Below are 23,704 nucleotides of genomic sequence, written 5' to 3' on the forward strand. Positions count from 1 at the left end.
TCAATAATGTCATATTCAATATGCAAACCATAGTGCATATTTTACATTTAAAAGGAGATTTCTGGATACAAGTAAAGTCTGTATAGTGCATTGGTTTGGTAGTGCATTGGACAGAGTACTGGACTTGAAGTCAGGAAGACCTGAATCTGAATCCTGTTTCAAAGTGTGGTCAACTTTAATTATTTTGAGAAAGATCATTTTATCAAACTCAGGGTTTGGCCTTAACCATTTAAGATGTGGGGTTCACTTATACTTTAGTTGTAAGGCAAAATTAAAAAATAATAATGCTAGATAGCTAATCTTTATTTAGTGCTTTGTGGTTTACAAAGTGCTTTACATGTTATTTCATTTAATCCTTACAACAACTCAGAGGTGCTTTTATGAGCCCCATTTTACATATTAGGAAACTGAAGCAGACAGCTAATAAGTGTCTTGCCTTGGATGACACATCTACTAGGTTTCTAAGGCTGGATTTGTGTCTTTCTGAATCCAGATTTTAGAGCTTGATCTGCTGTACCATCTTATCTAACTTGTAGAAAAAGTGTAATTTTTATATGTTTTATTAAAAAGAGAAAAAATCATTTTAGAACTAGAATGGATCGGAAATATGAATTTCTTCAACAACAACCAGTCTTCCTGCCTTCACTTGAAGACCTACAGTGAGATGTCCATCTCCTGAGACAACCTGTTACATTTTTTGCATAGTTCTTATTATAAGGACTTTCTTCTTCGTGTTAAGGTGAAATTGGCAGTAACTTCCATCATTTATTTTAATTCTGCCCTTCAGGGCCAAGTAGAATTGGTCTTATCTCTCTCTTCTGTATTACAATAATAAAAATAGTGGTAGTGATGCTGGTGATTTTTAACTTCCTTATAGAAGTTAACATCTTAAGAAGTACTTTTTATTCAGTTTCATTTTTTTTTTTTTTTTAGATCTTTGTTGTCTCATAGAGATGGACCAAATCCACATATTGGTACCTTTTTTGACCTTGATTCAATATTCCAGTGTAGTAACTATCATTTCCATCTTTGTCGTTTCCAAATTTAATAAACAACCTTTCATCTAAATCACCCAAATGAACAAAAGGACAGAATCTAGTGGCCATACACTGGAGACCTCCTGATTTGACATCAGTACCACTTCTTGGATTTAGTCATTCAGCCATTCTAAATCTACCTTTTTATATCCAGTGTAACTACATCTAGGATATAGTTAATGAGCAGTTTTGCCAAACCTTATCAGACAAAAGTGTCTGATCAATTCATATTTCAAAGTTGTTTTGGTATTCTGGTGTCTGAAATATACCCAGTAAACTTCTTTTCAGTTTTATGGTTATGTGTTTAAGTTTTAGGTTTCATGTAGCCCAGGGTAGAACCTGTCCTTATTTGGGTTGGGTTTCCTGCATTCATCTGATGACTTCTATACACAGTCTTCTTCCAAGGTAGGAGCAGCAATGGCAATCCTATATTTTGAAATTAGAGCTCTAGTGTGACTTCAGGGTTTGGGTGGATTTTCTTGGTGACATAAGTAACTTGGTGCAATCAATAATCAAAGCAAGTATTTACTCAGAGCCTACTATATGTGAATTACTGGGAATACAGAGACAAAAATGAAATAATCTTTTCCCTTACGGACTGTATGACCTTTTGGGGAAGAAAACATGTACACGTATAAGTATATATAAAACAATGGAAGGTAATTTTGGTGGGTAGGCAGTAGCAGCTGAGTGAAGATCAGGAAAGGCTTTCTGTAGAAGGTAGCTCTTGAACTGAGCTTTGAAGGAGAATAGGAACTGTAAGGGACAGAGATGAGGAGAAAACACATTCAAGGCATGAGTGATAAAAGATGGAGGGTAGTGTGTGAGAAACAGTAAGAATGCTGGTTTGGCTGGAACATAAGCAAGAGTGTGAGAACAAGAGCAAGACTGGAAAGATAAAATGAGCCAAGTTTGTAAAGAGCGTTCAGTGTTAATTAGAGGAGTTCGTATTTGGTCCTTCAACTAATAGGGAGCCTATATTCCATTTCTTCTTTTCTAACTGGACCTAAAATAGCAATTACTAGTTATACCAGTTGCTTAGGTTTGCTTACAATCCTAGTATGGAGGGTACTAAGAACTGGGGAAAGGACTGCTGCTATTTATTGTTCTGTCATTTTAATATAGTAAGAAATGAGTGTTGCGCTTTTACTACTATTTTGACTTTTTTGAAATCAAAATAGCTATAAATGATTTTTCAAAAAAAAAGAAAAAGATAGGATTAGCATCAGTTTGATATTAGACAGGGAGAGGTTAAATTAATATGGGGTAATGGTGCTGATCAATGTTCTGCCTGTCTTACATCCCTAGGAAATGAAAGATCTCATGGATGTAATTGCTGAACTACTGTCTGATCTTTGAAAATTTGTGAATTATGGAGAGTTCCTTTAACTCAGGAGATGGGCAAATGTCCCTACTTTCAAAAAGAGAAGAAGGTAAATTCTTCAGAGTGTAGCCTGATGAGCTTGCTTTTGATTCCTGTCAAAATTTTAGAAAATGTTATTAAAAGGGAGGGTTGGTGAACACTTAAAAAGGGAAATAGTGATCATTACAGGCTAGCATGGATTTATCAGAAAGTCATCTGAGAGGGGCTATAAGAACATTTTCAGTTGGTAGAGCTATGAATTGGTCTAAAAAAACAATTTGGAACTTTCCTCTCAAAATTATTAAACAAAACATACCCAGCAATACCCTTACTAGACCTGTATCCCAGACAAATCAAAGAAAAATAACTATATGAACAAAAATATATTTAGCAATTCATTGTGGTGGAAAAGAACTAGAAACTAAGGGAATGCCCATTAATTGGAGAACATATGAACAAAATTATAGTATATGGGTGTGAATGAATATTATTGTGCTCTAAGAAATGATGAAGGGGATAATTCATTGAAATCTGGAAAGGCTTGAATGAAATGATGCAGAGTGAAGTGAAAAAGAACCAGGACAATAATTTATGGAATAGCAGCATTGTAAAAACAAAACAACTTGAAAGACTTAAGAACTCTAACCATCTAAATGACCAATACATTTTGAATACATTTTGAAGCATGTTTATCTACCTGACAGAAAGGAGATGGACTCAGAATGCAAACTGAGATATATTTTTTGGACATGGCCAGTATGAGATCAATATGTTAGAGGAGTTTTTTTGTTTTTTTTTTTCGGTGGTAATGGGAGGGAAAGAAAATAGGTTTTTGCTTACTGAAGAAACAAAATATAAATTAAAAGTTATTGTAGGCTAATTTCACTTTTTAAAAATACTATTGTTTAAACATTGTATCATAGGAATGCCATAGCCATTATCTACCTAAATTTCACAAAGGCATTAAATCATTACCATATATTTACTGTGAACAAACAATTAAATGAATAGTCAAAATGAAGAATAAAATCCGTAATAAATCTATAAGCTGTAAAGTTGTATAGACATATAAACTTTAGCAAAGTAACACTAACAATTCATTTTTCCTTTCCCCTTCTCATTTCTTTGAATGATTTTTTTGTTTTGCATTGTATCATGTATTTTTTTACTTTAATTTTTTTCAGTTAACAAAAATTCACTTGAAGCAAGTTTACTCATCTCCCTCTCCCTTGAGGAAAAACATTAAGAAGTTCTCACATTGATCATGTCCAAAATATATTTATCTCAATCTAAATGCTAAGTTCAGCACCTCTTTTGGGAAGTGGGCAATATATTTCATTTTACTCTGTATCACTTCATACATCAGTTCTTCCATACATTCTATAAAACTTTCTTTCATTTCTGATACTGCAATAATATTCCTTTGCATTAATATCTTAATTGTTAGCTGTTCTCCAATTGATGGACATACCCACAATTTCTAGTTCTTTTTCATTATAAGTTGCTGCTATAAGAATTCCATTTTGGGGTCCTTTTTCTTCTGTCTTTCATCTCTTTGGGATATAGACCTAGTAGGGGTATGTATGTATGTGTTTGTCCTTCGTTACCAAAGAAGACCATGCCATCAGAGAAATAATGACATGACTTACATTTGACTTTGTTTTGAGTGAGGGAGAGCTGTGCAGGTTACCAGCCTCACTTCTCCTCCAGAGCCATCTGAATCCAGTGACCAGATATTCATCAGGATGACTGAAGATGGCCCAGGATGAGGCAATTGAGGTTAAGTGACTTGCCCAAGATCACACAGCTAGTGAGTGTCAAGTGTTTGAGGTGAGATTTGAACTCAGGTCCTCCTGACTCCTGCACTGGTGCTTTATCTTCTGCACCACCTAGCTGCCCCTCATAGTAGGGGTATTAATGGGTCAAAGGATATGCATAGTTTAGTAATTTTGGGATTATGGCTCCATTTTGCTTTTGAGAATGACTGAAAAAGTTCATAGCTCCACCAAAAATGCATTAATATTTCTGCTTTTCCAAAGCCCCTCAAACATTTGTCACTGTCCTTTTTTGTTATTTTTGGCCAATATGATATCAGCATGTGAAGTGAAAGTTTGAATTTGCATTTTTCTGATTATTAGTGATTTTGAGAATTTTTTATGTGTCTGTTGATAGCTAAGATTTCTCCCTGTTTATAGGGAAGAAACTACCTTTTTATGTTCTTTGACTCTTTATGATTGGAAATGGCTCTTATAAATTTGAATTGGTTGCTTAAGTATCTAGGAAATGAGATCCTTTTTATAAGAAACTTGGTGCAAAGATTTTTCTCCCAGTTATATTTCCCTTTTAATTTTAGCTGTATTGTTTTTGTCTGTGGAAAAAGAAAACTTTTTAATTTCACGTAATTCACATTGTCCTTTATTTTTCTATGAAGGGGAGAGAGAAACAAGCATTTATGTAGGGCTTACTATTTTTGAGGCATTATACTAAGCACTTTACAAGTATTATCTTCCTCATAGCAGTCCTGCAAAGTGGGTGCTGTTATTATCCTTGCTTTACAGTTGAGGCAACTGAGGCAGAGAGGTTAAGTAACTTGCCCGGTATCACACAGCCAGTAAGAGTCCAAGGCTGGATTTGAACTCAGACCTTCCCGACTTCAGGCTCAGTGCTCTAACTCCTGTACCATCTGTCTCTTTTATTGTGTTATCCTCTTTTTCTCTTTTTTGGTCATGAACTCTTTCTTTGCCTAGATATGACAGGTAATTTCTTTGCTTTAGTTTGTTTAATATGTCATTCATTATATCTAAGTCATGTTTTCATTTAAATCTTGAGTATATTGTATGAGAAGTTGGTATGTACATATGTATGTGTGTGTGTGTGTGTGTGTGTATATATATATATATATTTCTATGTTTCTTATTTCTGCCAGACAACTTTCCAGTTTTCCCAACTATTTTATTTTTGTCAAATAGTGAATTCTTATAATACTATCTGGGGTCTTCGAATTTATTAAATATGAGGTTACTATGTTCATTTTTCTTTTTTTTTAGTATATTATGTACTTAATCTATTCTCTGTTTCCTATTTAGTACCAAATTATTTCAGTGATTTGTAGTATAGTTTGAGATTTGGTACTGCCTTCCTTCTCACTTTCCATTATTTCCCTTAAGATTCCTTTGAGATTATACTTGAAGTTCCCTTGAAGCACCATTTGTGCCTTTAGATAAACTTAACGATTTTTTCTGTCTCTATCAAGTGGCACTTTAGATCCTACAACTTTGCTGAAGTTATTGTTTCATTTAATTTTTTAGTTGACTCTCATCATTTCTAAGTAAACTATTATATCTTCAGCAAAAAAATTATACTGAGTTTACACGTTTTCTCTTGGTTTCTTTTCCTTGTCCTATTACTGTAGCTAACATTTCTTAGCAGTATATCTAAAAGTAGTGATTATAATGGACATCTTTGTCCTAGTTTTATCCTAGAAAAGGACATCCTGGGAAAGTCATGTAGATTATTTTATATAATGTTTGCTCTTGTTTTTAGATAGATTTATTATTGTTGTTGTTGTTGTTGTTGTTGTTCAGTCATTCAGTCCTGTCTGACTCTTCATGACTCTGTGGGCCATAGCATACCAATACTGTCTTTGAGGTTTTCTTGGTAAAGACATTGTAGTGATTTGCCCTTACTTTCTCCTGTAGATTAAGGCAAACAAAGATTAAGTGATCTCCCAGGGTCACACAGCTAGTAAGTGTCTTGAGTCCAAATTTGAACTCCTACTGACTCCAGGGCCTGTGCTTGTTCTACTGTTCCCTTTTTTAAAAACAGTTTAACATATTGTTTTTTTGTTTTTTTTTAACTAGCTCTAGTTTTTTTACACGAGCTCTCAAGTTTTACTAATTCTAAGGTTCCTTACTTTCAGTTTGTTAATCTCTTTTATGATATTCAGGTTTACTCTTTATTTGAGTTTTTGAAATTTGTTGGCTTTCTAGCACTTTTAGTTACATATCCAGTTTCCTATATCTGTTCCTTCTCTTTTGTTAATGAAAGGACTATTTTGGTGGTATCTCCTAAATTTTTATGTTTTCTTATTGCTGGCCTTTTCTTTGATATTATCCATTTTCTATTATTTGTTCTTTGATTTTTCTGATTTATTTTAGGTTACTTAGTATCTGATTTTTAATTGTTTTAATTGTTTCTTTATTGAATGTAATTTTTAGGTCAGTAAAAGATATGATTAATGTTTGGCTTTTTCTGCATTTGTTTGTGAGGTTTTTCATGCCTTAATACATGATCATTTTTTTGTTAGATGCCATGCCCAGGTAAGAAATACATACGTGTATACATACATACATATATAACTCCTTTCTCTTATTGTTAGATTGTAAACTCCTTCTGAGTAGGCACTGTATTTTGCTTATCTTTGTATCCCCAGTATTTAACATTGCCTGGCATATAGTAAGCACTTAATAAAACCTTGTTGACTGATATTTGACATTTATTTTAAGCACTTACTGGTAAATGCCTGGGGTACAAATAAGAAAAGAAAAAGACAGTCCCTGCCTTCAAGGTGACTGCAGTCTAATGGAAGAAGACAATAAAGTAAAGGAAGTTTAAAATGGTAGGGACCTGGGAAATATTTGGGCTTTGAACCTTCTGAGTGCTTTTTAAATGGAAGCTTTGGGAAGAATTTTTTGCTTTGCCTTCCAACCCTCCAATCAGAGAGGCAGAGGCTGAGGCTACTGATTAGGGATGATTATCAAATACTGATGAGTATCAAAGAGTATCACAGTCACTGTGCTGATGAATTTTCTTGTGCATACGTGTGTATGTGTTTGTGTGTTTTATTTTTTAATTAAATTTATTTTTAATTTTTCACATTCATTTTTATAAGATTTTGAGTTCTAAATTTTGCCACCCTCCCCAGGATGGCATGCAATCTGATATAAGCTATACATGTACAGTCATATTTAACATTTCCACATTAGTCATGTTGTGAAAGAAGAATCAGAACAAAAGGGAAAAACCATGAGAAAAGAAAACAAAAAAGAGAAAAAGTAGTATGCTTTGATTTGCACTCAGACTCCATAGTTCTTTTTCTGGATGTAGATAGCATTTCTCTTCAAGAGTCTTTTGGAGTTGTCTTAGATCGTTGCATTGCTGAGAAGAGCTAAGTCAATCAGCATGAATTTTCTCTTGATGAGATTTCTCTGGGAACTTGATGCTGGTGGAATCCAAAGATTGCAGCTACTGGGAAAATGGCCAGAGAGTTTTCTAAAATTCTATCCAGGCTCTTGACTTTTTATTTCTTGGGTAAAATTTTCTGTCTCTGAAAGATCCCCACTGTTATAGTTTTACTGTTTCTCTATAACTCATTTACCTTTTAAGAAATTAATTGGTTTATATGAATTTCTTATCTCATAGAACTTTGCTGAAATTATTTAATATCTAGAGTTTACTAAGTATACCATCATATCACTTGTAAAACACATTACTTTGTTTCCTCCTTGTTTATGCTTATTCCCTCAGTTTTAATAGTGATGATGGTAGACTTACTTGTTTTACATTTCATCTTATTAGAAAGGCGTCTACTATTTTTTCATTTTATAATAATGATATAATTATAAAAATATACAGGTATATAACATATAATTATATAATTGTTTATGGAAGTATTTCTGGTTCAGTTGTATCTGACTCTTCATGACCCCATTTGAGGTTTCCTTGGCAAAGGTACTGGAGTGGTTTGCTATTTCCTTGTGCTCGTGTTGCATGTGAGGAAACTGAGACCAACAGGCTTGTGAGTTGCCCACAGTCACATAGCTAGTAAGTCTCTGAGGTCAAATTTGAACTCAGATTTTCCTGATGCCAAGCCCAGTGCTCTAGCTACTGTACCACCTAGCCACCTGATATGAATATAGTTTATTTACTATGTTAGTGAAAGATCCATTTATTCTTATAATTTCTAAAGTTTTTAATAGCAACAAGTGCCAGATTTTTTCAAAAGCTTTTTCAGAATCTATTGATATAATCATGCTTTTTATTATTTATATTATCAATACTTAAACATATTTGTATTATTCCTTATGTTGAACCAAATCTCCATTTCTGGTATAATAATCTTTATAATATATTGTATCCTGCTTGATAATATTTTATTAGCATTTTTGCCTTAATTTTTATTAGAGATTAAAGATCTATAGTTTTCTTTTTTCATTTAATCTCTCTTTTAACTAATCCTTGGCTCTTGATATCTTGATATTTATTTTGTAGGTGCCCTTTTTCCCTTTTTTGGTGAACATTTTGTGTACTAATAGAATTAACTGTTTTCTGTATTTGATAAAATGACTTATAAATAGATCTTGTCCTAGAGTTTTTTCTTTGGGAGTTTATTTATGGCTTGTTTAGTTTCTTTTTTCTGATATTAAGTTATTTATATAGTCTATTTCTTTTGTTAATCCTAGTATTTTATGGTTTTGTAAATATTCATTTGTTTCCTCCAAATTACCAGTTGTAATGGAATATAACTGGTCAAAAAAGAACTTGGTGTTCTTCTTGTTTTATTTGTCCTTTATTTTTGAAGAGGACCATGACATCAGGGAGATGATGGCATGACTTGCAGTTGACTTTGATTTGAGTGAGGGAAGGCTGTGCAAGATCACCAGCCTCTCTTTCTCCTCCAGAGTCATCTGAGTCCAGTGGCCAAACTGGAGATGACCCAGGATGCAGTGGGGAACTCTGGCCCTTTTAGGCTGAGGTTTTTTCAGGTTCTCACTTTGAAGGAGGTAATGCCCATTCAGTGAATAGGCCTCTTTAAGAAGTGAGTCTAGGGATGGCCTCTTTGATTAAAAAAAAAAAAAAAAGAATCAAACTGGGAAGGGAAGACCTTCAGGTTTGCAGGTCAGAAGAGAAAGTTACTATTTACATTGAATGGGAAGGACCTCCAAAATAGTCATTAAGTGGTTCTTAGATAGGGACCTATTGTCCAATCTATGAACCCCAGAGTGAAATGGATTTAAGGCTTGATCTTTGAGAATAAGATCTAGCCAGTAAACTCCAAGTTAGCTAGGCACTATCAGTTATGAAAATTTACCTTCCTTTGGAGAGGACAGGCAGAGGCAGAATATATATTATATATAGGGTAATATAGTATATGCTAGGTGATACAGTGGATAGAGAGCACAGCTGTGTGACCCTGAGCAAGTCACTTTACCCCTATTTGCCTCAATTCGTCATCTGTAAAATGGGGACACAGTAGAGAGGGGAATGGCAAACTGTCAGACTGAATGACTGAACAACAATACTCTTTATTTTATGTGCAGTATACCATGTATTAAAATCTAATACTTATTCTGGTACAGTGATAGTTAATTTTACCTTCTTTTATTAAAAGAATGGGTGAAGTCCCATATTAGATGGATGCTTCTAGGATTTCAGCAGTCTCTGATTCCTGGAGAGACCATTACTCTTAAGGTCTGCTACCTAAGGAGGCAACATCACTATCTAATGGTGAGAGTCTCCAGATTTATTCAAAAAAGAACTATCCTTGTATCACTGGTATAAATCTTACTTGGTCATAATAAATATTTAGAATACAGTAATGCATTTTTGTTTGTCTCTAATAGTGCTTCATCAGTACTCACCAATGTTGGCATGTAGTTTTTTTTTTTCAGTCTTATATTTTACAGATTTGAGGATTAGAACCATATAAACCTCAGAGAATATATGATGTTTATATATAGCTTTCAGGTATGCAAAGCAGATGCAGCTCTTGCTTCTCTGCCCTTCTCTTGGTAGGCTGTCTCAAGGAAGAAGATAGAGTGATCCTTTTTTGTGCCTCAGAAGTCACTGTGGTCCTGTTAGATATGAAAGGTACCATAACTACAACTGATTTCATAAAAGACACTTTATTTTCCTATATTTGAGAGAATGTTAAAGAATTTAGAGAAGCATACTGGGAAGAAGAACAGTGTTGACAGGATGTTAAACTTCTGAGAAAATAGGCAGAAGAGTATTCTAGCTTGCATGGAATTGTGCTGATTTCTTCAGGATCTGGGAATGGAGCAGATGACATTGAGAAAATGATCCAGGCTTTGGAAGAGATTATGTACTGGCAGATGTCTTTGGATAAAACTAGAATTGAAATAGTTCCAGGGTCACATATGGTTGGCAGCATTTGTAGCTCTGAAAGGAGGCTGAGTTCTTTGAAGACAGGTTTCTAGCAGTCAGAAAATAGAGACAGTCAACAGTGAAAGTATGTATTTATTCAGGGAGAGTAAAGGCACAGCTTTTTTGAGTATTCTATAGAAAGTGATATTCTTGAGCTTTTTGTTTTTCCAATTAGATATTTTACATTTTTCTTCTATCTTTTCATTCTTTAGATTTTGTTTGACTGATTCTTAATGTCTCATAGAGTCATTAACTTCTACTTGCCCAGTTCTAATTTTTATCAAATTGTTTTCTTCATTTAACTTTTGCATCTCCTTTTCCATCTATCCAGTTATTCCTTTCAAGGAGTTATTTTCTCCAGTTAGTTTTTGTACTTGTTTTTCCATTTGTCCAGTTTTTCCAGTTAGGTTTTGTGCTTCCTTTTCCATTTGTCCAGTTTTCCCTTTTCATATTTTTAAAAATCATTGGCCAGTTTTTCTTCTATTTCTCTAATTTGGCTTTTAAAATCCTTCTTCAGCTCTTCCAAGAGTGCTCTTTGTGCTTGTGACCAGTTCATAGGCCCTTCCGAAGTTTCAGATGGGACTAAAGTCTCAATGCTGACCTGTTTGGTATTTGTGTTTTGGTCCTTGTCCCCATAGAAAGATTCTATGGTCTTTTCGTTTCTGCTTTGCTTCTTACTCATGATGATGATGATGATCTCCCTTTTCCTGACTTCTAAAGTAGATCTCTGCTTCTAGGGCACAAAGAGCTCTGTCCCATAGTTCTTGTGCCTTGAACTTGAGGTTTTGTGTGTTGTGGCCTCTGGTTCTTTCAGCTAGAAGCTAAAGTGCTGCAGCTTACCTGGTGCTGAGCTGGCTAGTGTGAGAAAGCAGAGGCCAGGTGAAGTCTTTTTGTGTTTCCCTGGATTTACCCTGGAGCTAGCTTGTTAAGTGTGGGGGAAGGGTGGTCTGGCCACAGGAGGTCTCTGCTGAGCTAGAACATAGGTAAGCTCAGCAGTTGGTGATCCCATCTGCCCTAGTGTCTTCCCTATTCCCCTGGAGTGCTGAGGCACACATGGGGTCCTGGTGTTGGCGATTGCAAGGCTCTACCCCCTGGTGCTCAGAATCTTCTCCCGGTTTGCTGAGGTGGGGCTGTCTGGAACATCTCTGGTCCTGCACTAGTCCCCGTCAGCCTCAGCATGAGGGACCTTCCTTAGCGATTTTCCTAACCTCACATGCTAAGAGACTGTTTGCCCCTTCTGCTGATCCCATTGTTCAGGATTTTTTCTGGGGAAATATTTTATAGTTCTTTCAAGGCCAGCAAGGGGAGGGGGAGAGAGCATTTACCGATCACTCCACCATCTTGACTCCTGGAAGTTCAAGTAGGTGACTTACAGACATTTAATCTGTGGACTGATAGTCTCAGGAGCAACTGCTGCAGATACCTGGGGCTCCACGGCTCTCACTTGCTTGGTTCTGCTGAACTCCTGTCCTGGGCTGATATGCCCAAGATTCCTCAGTGTGGCCACTGCCTCAGACCACCTGGGGCTTTCTACCTGGCCCTACTGTGTCAGGGACACACTGGTATAGCTTGTGTGCTATGCGTTGTATGTTCCTCCAGCCCTGCGGAACAGATCCTTCCTGTCGACCTTTCAGTCTGTCCTGGGCTGTGAATCTGCCACAGTCTATCTCCATTGGATTCTGCTCCTCCAAATCTGGTCAGATTCTCTTTTTAGAGGTATCTGAAGGGGTTTGTCTAAGAGCTTAGGTTGCTCTCATTCTGCTATCTTGGCTTCCTCCCCTCCCTCCCCCCTTGAGCTTTTTGAGTTGCTTTTTGTTACTAAGATTGGGCATAAAATAGAGTCAAAGTTTAAAGGAGAATTGCAACAGGTCCTGGATACTCAACCAACAAAATCCTATTTCTGACAGATGTTAATGGACAGGCCAGTTATGTAAAAGAAGCTGTTGCGCATTGTGTAGGGAGCTATAGCATTGCAGGATTAATATGGTGAAAAATCATGTTTTACCCTCATTATGTTTTTAAACAAACTGGTCTTACCTTCATCAACTTGGAGGAATAATTTTTAAAGTGAGGTCAAAACTGTATTTCACAGAATTGTACTGTTATTGTTTCTGGGTTTATTATAGCAATGTAAAGAAAATTATGTGGATGCGTGTTTATCAGTTAGTCAGTTAACATTTATTGTGTGCCATGAACTAAAGTAAGCACTGTGGATAAAAAGAAAGACCTCTCAAGGTGATATTTCAGTGTGAGAGACAACATGTAAACAGCTTTGTACAAAGAAGCATTGTACAAGTAAACAGGAAATAATCAACAGAGGGGAAGTAGTGGAATTAAATGGGATTGGGAAAGGCTTCCTATTGAAGTTGCAATTTTAATTGGAACTTAAAGAAAGCCAGGAAGTGGGAGTGAGGAGGGAAAACATTTTAGGCATGAGAGGGAGAAGAAGTAAGAATGCCTGCAGTTGGAATATGGAATATTGTATGTGAGAAACATCAAGGAGATTGGTGTCACTGGATTGCAAAATATGTAGAGGAGTATAAAGAATAAGAAAACTGAAAAGATCGAAAGACGCAGATAATGAAGATCTTTGAAAGCCAAATAGTGGGCTTTTTTCATATTTTATCATGGAGGTAATAGGGAGTCATTGGAATTTTCTGAGTTGGGGATGGGGTATGACATGGTCAGACCTGCACTTTAATAAGATCACTTTGAGAGCTAACTGGAAGATGAATAGGGGAGACACCATGGCAAGGAGACTAACCAGTAGACTATAGAAGTAGTCCAGGAATAAGATGATCAGAACCTGCACCACGGGGATGATGGTGTCTACAAAGAGAGAAGGGCATATGGGAAAGAGATGTGAAGATAAAAGTTCAATTTTGGACATATTGAATTTAAGATGGCTTTGGGACATCCAGTGATGTCCAGCGGGCAGTTGATTTGCAAAACTGGAGGTCAGCAGATTATTTTTGAGAATCATCATCATCGAGATGATAATTGAATCCTTGTGAACTAAGATCAAATGAAATTACGTTGAGGGAGAAGAGAGCTCAGGATAGAATCATTGTCAGAGAGATAGGAGGAAAACCAGGAGAAAGTAATGTCATGCCAACCTAGAGAGATGATAATATTAAGGAGAAGAGGTTGATCCACAGTATCAGAAGCTGCAGAACTGTCAAGAAGGATAAGGATTGAGAAAATTTGGAAATTAAGAGCTGGTAACTTTGGAGACCATAGTTGAATGAGCAAGTCAGAAGTCAGATGGTAGAGCATTAAAAAAGAAAGTAAAAAGAAGAAATCATGGAAACTCCTATGGGCTGCCTTTCAAGCAATTTAGATTCAAAGGAAAGAGAGCTATGGGACAAGAACTTGGAGAAATGAATGGATTAAGTGAGGGTTTGGTTTTTTTTTTGTTTGAGGTTGAAGCAGACAAGTACATGTTTGTAGGTAGTGAATGGGGAGTGAAGATTAATTAGAGAATATGGATAATACAGGGACAATCTGCTGGAGAAGACAGTATCTTAGTGCATTCCTACTTGTGATTCATTGACAAAGCATAGTTCCCTCAATGAATCACTAGCTGGATAAGTCTATCTGCCTCTCAGGACTGACTCACTAGGATACAAAAAGACCTGATATCACTTAGCACTTCATTCTGGATCGTTAATTATAAGGCTTAGTTGTTTTTATCATAATGGGAATATTGTGAGGAGGAACAAGAGACTGATCATTAAATTGATAAGAACCATTGGGGTCTGTCCCCTTTGGCAAGTAGGCCTTACAGAGACAGCAGCACATGAGGAACGAGTGAGAGGGAAGGGGTGAACATCCAATCTGTTTCTTAAAAACCCATTGCTAATGTCCATTTCGTGAGCACATCAGCTCTTAAGTCTCAGATGTCTTATATTATAGTTGTCTGGTTTCTGAAGACCTCTCCTCTTGGACATTTTAGAATTGGCTTTTCTTTGAGCAGCTTCTCTTAGCAGATATGATTCTCTGGTTCATTGTTTGTCGAGATTTTTAGATGTTTCTGTTATAGTCTTTTGAAAAACTTATCTCACTACAATAAAGCCACTTAAATTCTGCTTTGTGAATAGGTCATCTGGCGAAAACTAGTTCAAATCTTGTGGCTCTAATTCTGTTAACCCAACATTCACTTGAATCGTAGGTTTTTGTATCCCCTCAATAGTTCTATCTTTACGTAAACCCTGTACTTGATTTAGATACTTCCAACAGCAGACTGAAGGAAGAATATGTGTGTCTGTCTGTGTGTGTGTATGTATATGTATATGGATGTAACTTGTTAAGTGAGCCCTTTTGGTTAAACATTCAGTGTTTATCAAATTAGACCTGTAAGCTAAGTTTGAATGCTTTTTAAAAACTGGCATTTACTCCAGTCATTTAACTTCTTAAGACTGGTATTCATTTATTTTATTCTTCACCTTGGATTCGTGCCCCGTAAAGGAAAAACTTCAATTTTGTTCCCTATAACTATTTTGTCATGTAAGTTAGCAGTTTGTTATGTTGATATATTTAATGAGAAAGCAGAATGTAACTAACCCTTTTAAATAAACTGTCTGGTTTGTGCAGAAGATAAACAATACAATTGTATATATAAAATCCTAAACCCAGTTTTTAGAAATTATTATCAGAACTTGTCTTTATATCCCTTTAGAATCATTTACATTTGACATAAAAAATCATCTGATCTTGTTGCTTTCTCAAAATTTTCTACTCTGATGTTAATTTATCCCTCAGGAAGATGAACAGCACTGTAAATAGGTATCTTCCATGCCTAATTGCAATGGCTATACAAATGAATTTACCTAGGAGATACTTCTTTTACTCCAGTTGTAAGAAAAAGACCTTCAATAGGGCATGTAAATATATTTACATAATCAGTTCAGAATTATATACAGAGAACAGTGTATATCACACTGTATATCAAGTAAGTAATCTATAGTAAAACATGTTCAGCTCTTAACCATGTTCAAATGGAATGGATGTTATACACACATATAAGCAGTTTTTATAAATATTATTTCATTGGTCCTCACAACAGTTCTACTTGATTGGTACTGTTATTATCTCCATTTTACCATTGAGGAAACTGAGGCAAAAAGAAGTTAAGTGACTTGCCCAAGGTCATGTAGCAGTAAGTGTCTGAGACTGGATTTGAACTCTGATCTTCTGACTCTAGGTTCAGTGCTTCTTCTCCTGCTTTACCAGCTGCCTCAGGTGATGGAGGAGATAATGGCCAAAGACTATTATGTAAGATGAGGATGAGAGGACAAGAGAGAGTGATTGGCAATTGACCTCAGTGATTAGGATGCAAAGTCCCCAGCTGAGAGAGTTGGAGAGGGAGATCCATGAGAGATTTGAGGAAGGATAAAAAAGTTTGGAAAAACTGTTGTCATGAGTGGCATAGTGAGTTAGTGAGGTTTAACTTGAAGTTATGTCACCTAAATTTGTAGCAGACCCAAACAGCACAGCTTTTTAAAAAATTTTCTCTAACTTAATTCAGCATGTGAGTAAGAGCAGATGACTGTTCTCCATGCCTGAAATGTTCTCCCTCCTTTACCCTGTCTACTGACTTCTCTTAAGTCTTGACTAAAAGCCCTTCCCTAACCCATCTTAATTCTATAACCTTCCATCTGTTCATTATTTCCAATTTATCCTATTTATATCTTGCTTTGTATATATTTGTTTGCATGTTATGTCCTTGTTGGATTGTGATCTTCTTGATGGCAGGTGCTATCTTTTGACTTCCCTGTGCTTAGCAGGGAACAAACAATATTAATAAATGTTGTTTGTTAAATAAATGTTGACTGATTTCCAGCCTTATTATAGATCTCTCTTCTTACACCCTACAGTTCAGCCAAACTAATATTTTTTCTGTCTTCAAATTTGACTTTCCATCTCATTTTTTTGTGTATGTCATCTGGAATGCCCTCCTTCCTTGCCTCCTCCTAATGGAATCACTGTCTTTCTTCAAGTTACAGCTCAAGGACCACCTTCTAAATGAAGTCTTTCTCTTTTTCTCCCTCCCACCAACTTGTAGTTAGTGACCTTGTATTCATTTTTATTTATTTTGAATGTTTGTTGTCTCATTCAATAGAACAAGCTCTTTGAGAATAGGGATCGTTTCTTTCTTTGTATTCTCTAGCACAGATACTAGGCACTTAGTAACTATTTGTTGATTGTTTGATAAACTAACTCTAAGAGAGTCTATCCTTCTTTAGATCAGAGAAGGATCTAAGTGGAGAATTTGATGTGTCCATTGAATCATTCAGTTAATTACATTGAGTAAACTTTTGCTTATGTAGTTCCTTGATAACAGATGATAACTTCTCAGGTATGTTGTAGTTGGATATCCACCCTACATTTATTTAACCACTAAAATGATTTTCCTAAAAGTGCAGGTCTGATCATATCATCCTCCATACCTAATAAACACCAGTGGTTTCCTGTTGCCTCCAGGATCAAATGTAAAATGCTCTGTTTAGCATTCAGTGGTCTTTGTAACCTGACCTCCTACTCCCTTCTCTTACACCTTACTTCTTTGATCCAGTGACACCAGTGACCTGACTGTTCCAGGACCAAGACACTCCATCTCTTGGCTCCCGGTAAATCTCTGGCCATCCCCATTGCCTAGAATGCTCTTTCTCTTCCACTCTGACTCCTGACCTCTCCAGCTTGCTCTGAGACCCAGTTAAAATCCTATCTTTTATTGAAAATCTTTCTCAACCCCTCTTACTTAGCTGTTAATTATTTGCTACATATCTTGTATATAGCTTGTGTTGTATCTATGTGTTTCCTTCTTCTCTCTTCCACTAAGTTGTAAGCTCCTTGAGGGCAGGGACTGACTTTTGTCTCCTCTTGTAACCCCAGAGTTTAGCCCAGTCAGTGCCTGGCACATAGTAGATACATAATTAATGTTTATTGATTGATTGACCTGGCCACGGAGGTCTCTTCCAACCATCAAAATCTGTGACTACAGGTAGAATATTAACAGGAATATCTTGTTACACCAGAAATCTCTTATAAAAACTTGCTTAATTTGAGAGGCAGAATGATGTAGTGGATAGATAATTGTCCTCACAGCCATGAATACCTGGCCTCAAGTTCCCAATCTGTCACAAGTTGCGTGACCTTGGGCAAGTCACATAACCACTGGATGTTTTAAATCAGTGCTGTCAAACTCAAATAGAAAGTCTTTTTAGATACTTTTTAGATACTTTTTAGATACATACTCAGTATTGACTTAGAAAAAAAACAGATGAGAAAGAAATTGAGGCCATTCCCTGAGAATCCCTCTTTTCCTTTTCTCTTCGTCACACATCATCTGGTTGTTTTTTGCTACTATCTTCTCCTTTCCTTCCATCTCATAAGCTTAAGTGGCCCTTCTACTTAGAGCAAACCTATCTACCCACACAAGTGATTTTCTAATAGATTGCCCTTTCTGTCATAATCTACTTATCACTATCTTTCCTCAGTCCATCTATGAACTGTTTTCTAGTCCTGCAAACAACTCCAGAGTAAAAAAATCATCCCCTAATATGCATCCATTGCCAAAACCCCCTCACTTGATTCCCTTATCCTTGTTTGCTATTATTTTATACCATTTCTCTCTTTAGTGGCTAAATATCTTGACAGAATTGTCTACAACAGATGCTCTCACTTCCTTTCCTCTCACTTTCTTTTGAAACTCTGTAACTGCTTTCCACCTTGTCAATCATCTATAAACTACTTTCTGCAGAGTTACCAAAAATCTTGTAGTTGCTAAAGCTAATGACCTTTTTTCAGTTCCCCGCCTTTTTGACATCTTTGCAGCTTTGAACATTATCAGTTGCCTCCTTCTCCTGACACTCCTTTCCTCTAGGTTTTTGTGGCAATACTCACTCCCAGTTCTCCTCCCACCTGTCTGACTGTTCTGTTCAGTTTTCTTTGCTGTATCTTCATCCAGGTCATGTCCACTAACTGGATTGCTTCTAAGACTCTGTCCTGAGCCCTCTTCTCTTTTCCTTCTGTACTACTTTTGAAGTCATCTCATTAACTTCCATGGATCTAATTATAATCTCTATGCAAATGATTCTCAAATCTATTTATTTAGTCCTAATCTCTTTCTGACCCTAGTTTTTCAATTTTAACTGCCTCTTGAATTAGATGTCCCACTGATCTTAAACTCAGCATGTCCAAAACTGAATTAATTATCTTTTCTCACTAAACCTTCCTTTCTTCCTGACTTCCCCATTACTATTAAGGACCAACACCATTATCCTAGTCCTCTAGGCTTGCAGCCTAGCTATTGTCCTTGACTTCTCATTCTCCTCCCTTTCCCCCGCTCCAGGTGTTTCTGCCTTTGTAACAGCCTCTAACACTACTTTCACCCTGGTGCAGACCCTTATCACCTCATGCCAGAACTATTGGAGTAGCCTTCTGGTTGGTCTCCCTCAAATCTCTCTCCATGCTAGGACATTCCTACAGGTGCCATTCTGACAGTGCTACCCCTATTCAATAAAATCCAGCAGTAGCTTTTAAAGTCCTTCATAATGGTCCCTTTCTATGCAATCTTCTACTTTCCTTCCCTTCTAGGTACTGCATGATCCACTGATGCTATACTCCATTTCCCAGTTCTGGACATTTTTATTGCCTTCACCCATACCTGAAACTCTCCTAATCTCACTTCCTTCAGTTCTCTGCTAAAATTTCACCTTATACCTAAAGCTTTTTCCTATCCCACTTAATGTTAGTGCCTTTTTTCTGTTGATTGTATTCTGTACATATCTTGTTTGTACATAGTTGTCTACGTGTTGTTTCCCCCATTAATGAGCTCCTTGAGACTGTTTTTTTTTTGTCTTTCTTTGTATCCCCAGCATTTAGCATTGTGCAGAGAATGTGTTTAATATTTCTGCTTTTCTGCATTTGTTTATGAGTTGTCTATATTTCTTGATTGGTTCTGGTTTTGAATGTGATGCTTTAAGTTAATTTTCAGAGACCTATTTTCCCCTGGAATATTTTTTTTATAGTAGATACCTTACATTTTCTCTTTTTTTCCAACTTTTGACTTTGTTGTACTATTTCTTGTTATCTTACAGAATCATTGAGTTCTCTTCATTCTGTTCTGTTTGTCCAGGAGTCTACTTCTTAGGTACCTTTTATTCTGAATTATCCTTCCCTTTTTTCCTCCTCTAGATGTCTTATTTTAATTGTATTTTCATTTTTTCTGTTCTTCATTTCTTCCATTTACCCCCTTGGATTCCTTGCAGATAAACTCTTATTTTTTCCCTCTGAGTCTCTTGGGCTTCTCTTAACCCATTGTGTTTGCTCGTTGTGATTTTTTTTCTTCTATTTATGTATGTTTCCAGCTTCTGTGCATAAATTAGAATTTTGTACTAGTGCCCTATGTTCCTTCCCCTCTGCCACTCTTAGATGGGTTGGGTATGTCCTGTTTGGTGTTGTCCTCTCTGTAGTCTGAATGCTGTTTTCACTGCCATTCTGGTATTAATCTCTACCCTCTTCCTTAATAGTTGATTTCTGTTTCAGTATCCTAGTGATCTGTTTTTGCTGTAGACCTTCTCTGTCTCCTCCTTGTACCATTTTCCATCAGGACTTAGTTCTCTTCCATACAGTGACCTAAGGGTGCTGGTTCTGTTTCCATTGTAACTGTGGTGAATTTGAGGTATTCCTCAGGTCATGGAAAATAAGTAAATTGAGAAGTCAGGAGGTTAGGGTGATTGATTTCTGTCAGAGTTCCTTAGTGATGTGAACCTGCCATTGAGGAAGAAAGGATAATGTCCTGGAGATCTCTAGACAACAGCTATCAGTATCTTGATTGGGTAACAAATATGGATTGAATGAATCACACACAAAAAAAGAAAAGTTACCTCTGTCTCTTAATAATACCTATCTTTAAGGTTCAGCTCAGGTTTCCCTAGAAAGCCTTTTCTTGTTCTTCATTCTCTTTCCCACTTTCACCCTCCCTTCTACCCCTAACTACCATTGGATTTTCTTTAACATGTAATCTCTTTGAGGATAGGGATTTTCTTTTGTCTTTGTAGCCACGTGTATGGGTAATAGATTTTTGAAGTGAAATGAACTGAAATAAATTTAAGAATATGTACTTTTAGTATTTACTGCACAGGTATTTTACCCAGAATTCATCAGGAAATAGCCCAGGGGTTACATGGAGGTGTGGTTTTAGGTCTGAAACATCACTAAGTCAACTAGCTGTCAGGACTGACTAAGGAATACCAGGCTGCTCTCATCAATGTCTTGTTAGACTAGGTAAATGTATGTCTAAGTCTAGGATATATATGATTGTTCAATGAGTTAAATAAATGTCGTTATGACCCAGTATACAGCCTATTCAGCTAGTACACAGCTGGTTCAGACTAATAAATTCTATAGGTGCAGCTTGCTACTGTATTAGGAAAAGAGATAAAAGTTTTGCTAGGGCAGGCTGTGTCCTTGGGCTGAGGAGAAACTGCCTGGGATAGTGTTTTGAGGCAAGGGAGAAATGTGATTTTTAAGGAGAAATGTGATTTTAGAATTGGGGTCCAAGCACATGCACCCAAGCACCCCATCAAGTTATTGCAACCAGGTTCGCCTGAACTATGTCCTGAATTCTGAAAGAGCATCAAAAAATCGCATTACTAAATTGTGTGAGTGATTTTTGATAAATCATTGAGGATGAGTGAGGTACTACACAGGAATGGAAGGGGACAAATGTATTGCTATAAGGACTGTATAAACTGTAAAGTTAGTTTACAGTTAAGTAAAGTTAGTTTGTGGCAGAATTTTAGGGCAGATTATTAAAAAGAGAGATGACTGGTCATGTATCAAAAATTAGGAATAACTGATAGATAGCTTGTATCCAGATGAGGTCATCGGTATCCCTGCAATGTCAAGACAATGCCAGCAGCAACTGGGAAACATCTCTAATGAATGTTTGTTAGTGACTGTATGGATTTGGTCAGAGGCTGATGGTGAAGGAAACCCAGATTTTAAAAACTGGATTCTACCTAAGGGTATTTGGAGGTCTATATGCTGGTAAAGAGGCTTGGAAAAAGTTGATTTGAAGAAAAGAAGAAACCAAAGGATAGAGAATAGAAATAGGATTATAGTAGGAGGGCAAGTCTGCCCTGCTGGCAGAATTAAGCACTTAGAGTTGCAGAATCTGGGTGAAGTATCATAAAGGAAGCTTACAAATTCTACTACACAGAAAAGTGAAGTGTTGCTGTTGTGCATTTGCTCCTCATGCCAGATTTTACTTTCAGTTCTGGGACCTGCTGATCTCCCTTGTTAGGGCTTCCTAATGTTAGAAGAAGGTAAGTAAAAATCCTCAGGTAGTATGTAATAAACAACTTGAAGGATATTAACATTTCATAAATATTGATAATCTGTGGTATACAAAATGTTATTGTAGACAGTATTGACTTGATTCAAGGATCATACAGTGATTTTGATGCATTTTAAAAATATACAATTACTTTGGGTTTTAAATTTTGATTCAAATTAAGTTATTTGCATTAGTGGTAACACAACATATCAAATACCTATTTTTCATTTTTTAAATTCAGTTCTATTTTCAGTTCCAAATTTTTCCTTCCTTCCACTCCCATCCCACTGAAAAGGCATGAAAAACATGGTGCAAATATGTATAGTCATGCAAAGCCAACCTCTAAATTAGCTGTGCTTCCCTCCCCCAAGGAAAAAAAAAGAGTATGCTTCATTCTGTACTCTTGAGTCTATCTGTTCTCTCTCTGAAAGTGGCATGTTTCATCACATGGAACCATGTGATTGTTCATTGTGTTGATCAGAATTATTAAGTCTTTCAAAGTTGATTGTATTTATAGTATTGTTATTATTGTATAAATTATTCCCTTAATTCACTCACTTCACATTGCATCAACTCATTCAAGCCTTTTCCAGGTTTCTTCTGAAACCATCCCCTTTATCGTTTCTTACAGCAATAATATTCTATAACATTCATATGCCATAACTTTTTCAGTCATTCCCAGGGGACATCCCCCTGGTTTCTAGTTCTTTACAATCATAAAAAGAGCTGCTATAAATGTTTTGTGCATATGAAGCCTTATCCTCAAGAGCTCTGGGCCTGGAGTTAGGAAGACGAGTTCAAATGCAGGCTCAGATATTTACTAGGTGCATTATTCTGGGCAAGTCACTTAACCTCTGTTTGTCTCAGTTTCTTTAACTCTGAAATGGGGATGATAATAGCACCTACTTTGCTGATTTTTGTGAGGAATAAATGAGATAATATTTGTATATGCTTGGTATAGTGCCTGGCACATATTAAATCCTATATAAATGCTCTCTTCCTTCTCTCTCCTCCTTCCTCCCACTCAAGACCTGGTAGCAGTATTGCTGGGTCAAAGGATATTCATAGTTTAATAGCTTTGGGGGCATAGTTCTAAATTGTTTTTCCAAATGATTGGACCAGTTCACAGATCTGCCAGGAATTTATTAGTGTACCTATTTTCCCATAGCCCCTCCAACATTTGTCATTTTCCCTTTCTGTCAACTTTGTTAATCTTATGGGTGTTAGGTGGTGCCCCGGATTTGTTTTAATTTGCATTTTTCTAATTATTAGTGGTTTAGAGCATTTCTTTTTTTATCTAGCTATTTATACCTTAAATTTCTTCTTCTGGAAATTACTTCTTCATATCCTTTGGCCTCTATTAACTTATTTTTAAAAATTCTGCTGTTGATAATACAAAATGACTGATTTAATTTAACTTCCCCTTAATTTCCTTCCTAATTGAAAACCCTTTTTTAAAGTGTATCTCATATGTTGGTGGAGCTATGAGCTGATCCAACCATTCTGGAGAGCAATTTGGAACTATGCCCAACGCGCTATAAAAATGTGCATACCCTTTGACCCAGCAATACTGCTTCTAGGGCTGTATCCCAAAGAGATCATAAAAATGGGAAAAGGACCCACATGTACAAAAATATTTTATAGCAGCTCTTTTTGTGGTGGCCAAGAACTGGAAATTGAGGGGATACCCATCAATTGGGGAACGACTGAACAAGTTGTATGAATGTAATGGAATACTATCGTGCTACAACAAATGACATTAGAAAAACCTGGAAAGACTTACATGAACTGATG

The 23,704-nt window shown here is 36.3% G+C and overlaps 1 protein-coding gene and 1 pseudogene across 1 annotated transcript in view; both read left to right on the forward strand.

Moving 5' to 3' along the window:
• The window catches only part of YAF2 (YY1 associated factor 2), a 76,699-nt gene that overhangs the window by 33,169 nt on the left and 19,826 nt on the right, over positions 1-23,704 (forward strand).
• LOC140531067 (enolase-phosphatase E1 pseudogene) lies at positions 8,601-10,778 on the forward strand (annotated as a pseudogene).

The sequence above is a fragment of the Notamacropus eugenii genome, chromosome 3 (assembly GCF_028372415.1).
Source record: "Notamacropus eugenii isolate mMacEug1 chromosome 3, mMacEug1.pri_v2, whole genome shotgun sequence".
NCBI lineage: Eukaryota > Metazoa > Chordata > Mammalia > Diprotodontia > Macropodidae > Notamacropus > Notamacropus eugenii.